The following is a 2,886-nucleotide window of genomic DNA, read 5'->3' as shown; positions in this document are numbered from 1 at the left end:
TTTGAATTTTTTGACAATTTTATATCATGTAGCCCAATCCAACTTAACACACACACACACACACACACACACACACCTCATATCCTCCAATCTTGCAACCTCTGGTCAAATAGAGAATAAAACATATCATTTTGCATGTTGGAGTGTGTCACAGTTTGTCCAACAATTTATTCTTTGGAACTGCTACATTGTCATTGCTACATTTTGGGGACTCTTCAAGGAGATTCTTTTGTTATCCTATGTCTTGGAGATTCTGTAGTTTTGGATGAGTAGAGTGGACCGTTTAGGTACTACATGGACGGGATAGATGTGAGATGAGCCAATTCAAAGCCCAGGATCTGGGCTGACAGCTATCTGAGCTGATCAGCCCACGAGCTCTCCAGCACCCAGACCTTCTGTGCAATCCCTCCTACCCTGTCCTACCTGGCCCATCCAATGCCACAGCCAGCAAGGGGCAGAGCCAATTATCCTGCCCTCATGACTTTGGGGGCTGGTTCACGTGTCCACACTATCAGGTCACAGCTCTTCTGTCCTTCCAAAGGGAAGTGCAGGACTGCTCTCCTGGGTGCTACAGAAGGAGAGGGGCAGGGTCATTTCCCCCACACATTTGAACCCTGTGAACCAAAATCAGGTTCCTTTTCCATGTTGTGCTGTGACCTAGAACCTAGGACTAGGTAACCAGATCACGGGAAGAAGCATAGCATTACCCATTGTGGTCAACGTGAATATCATTTTAAAAGATTCCTTCTAACTTTTACTCTGGTTTCAAGATTCTGTTCTGAGACAATCACAAATCCTCTAGCTTTATATGATATAATTGTGAAGCTTAGCAGGGGTTTTTTTTTTTTTTTTTTGGAACACCTAAGAGTAGGAGTCAGGGGTGTCTCTGAGACACTGATCTATGAGTGTAGCAGAATATCATTCGATATCTTTTCATTGATTTTCTGTCATTCTTTTTTGTCAGTTTTGTTTGGTACACTGTATATGTTATTATTAGCATAATTTACCCAGTCAGTAGAGAGATGAAATAACTGGAAAACACTGGCCAATCTTAAAATCTCCTCCCCAGAATCAGTCTATACATCTCAGTAAACTTCTATTTAGTTAGAACAGCCAATCTGAAGCCTTAGGTTTTGTTTTTATTATTGATTGGAGGATTTGTGCTTAATCTTACTGTAACTTTGTATGCCATATCCAGTTGATAGCTCTGGAGACCAGCTCTTTTCAGAAGTCAAACTGAGAAGAGGTAGTAGATCTGAGAATGAATGGAGATGAGGAAGAGACAGTGACAATAGGAGGGAGGGAAAACGGTAGTCAGAGGTAATCTACTAGAATAATGAATAATAAATTAATAAACTAGTTACTTAAATAAATTATGAAAACTTCTTCTATAAAAATGCATAATGTCTTTTCTAGTACCAAGACATTATTCTATGAGTTTTTGTGAAGAAAACCTTACCTGCAGAACCTTGGACTTTCTCTATGCTGGAATAGATACAATATCTAACAGACTGCACTGGGTTCTGCTTCTTACATGTGTAAACCCAGAAGGTTAGGGTGAACGTGTGATGGTGCACCTGGACAAGGCAAAATGATGCTTCTGAATATTGTTGTTTCGATACAGACAGAAGACAAAATAGTGGCGTGCAGAATGCAACAGCTGTGAGATAAGGTGATTTGGAGAAAGGTCATGACCTTCACATATCCTGTCAGGATTGGAGTGAGTCGTGGAGAACGACTTTATAGTCTATGCCTTGAAGTATCTTCAACTCTAGGGTTAAATAGAGAAATCTGCTGTCCTTGTGATAGGTTCTAGCAAAAAGTGACAGTGTGCCATGAAAATTCACTTGCACCCACCATCATTTTCAGCACTGCCATCCTATTTCGCCCTGGATACTACCAAAATATCTCAGTCCGATAGCTGGCATCATATTGATGTGACTTCTGTGTGCCCAGAGTCACACAGACACATTCTTCATGATGCCTCCCTGAATTACATTTCTTCTTTGACATTGCCCTTAATCTTAACTCTAAGTTGGGAATAGGTTGAGGTCATTATGCAGGTGAAGGCCGACAAAATAACATGAGGCCTGTCATTGGATGAGAAGGAAGGGAGACAAGAACAGAGGTTTTAGAAGGGAGGGAGAAGAGGAGAGAGAGGAGCTGGAGCAAGAGAAGGAGCTGGGAAATGGTAAGATTCTTCCCTGTGCATGGATACAGGTTCTTATGACTATTTTTAAGGGGTTGCTGTGTACAGGATTTTGTGCTGTCTAGATGGGTGAATTATGTCTTATCAATTGGATCCGAGGTTACTGTGTGGTGCGTTCTTTCATGTGGCGACTATTAAGTCTACAATAAGAGAGCCACAAATAAGAGATAGCGGTTTCTGTACGAAACTGGCATGGCAGGACCCACCTTGGGAGCTAGATGGGTAGAGAGATTGCCGCCGGGCTCAGAGAGTAGTCGTCTGCAGTGTGAGATGGGATGGAGCTTAGCAGGTGAGATGCTTTGCTGACTGAGGTGAACATATCCTGCAGATGCTGTGAGGCCCTACATACAATGCTGGCACTAACACAGGATAAAAGAAAAAAATTTTAAATTATTATTCACTGCAACAGTAGGGTTTAGGCCTTCCATACCCCAAAAATGTACTGTTCCGATCTCTTGAGCTTTCAGAAGAATCTTCTCTGACATTACCCCTTAAGATGTTGTAAATTCTGTTAAGAATTTACTGCTTGGCAAACTGCTGTCATTCTATATCAAGAGATGCACAAATGTGACCCATTACGGAGCTATGCACACTATTTGTCTCCGTAGGAACTTTCCCACCTTCAGAAATAGTGGCCCATCCTATCATGTTTATTCCTCTGGATTATAGAAAAGTTT

The sequence above is a fragment of the Rattus norvegicus genome, chromosome 5, assembly GCF_021556685.1.
Source record: "Rattus norvegicus strain SHRSP/BbbUtx chromosome 5, alternate assembly SHRSP_T2T, whole genome shotgun sequence".
In the NCBI taxonomy this organism is placed as follows: Eukaryota; Metazoa; Chordata; class Mammalia; order Rodentia; family Muridae; genus Rattus; species Rattus norvegicus.
Note: the sequence above shows the minus strand (reverse complement) of the source record.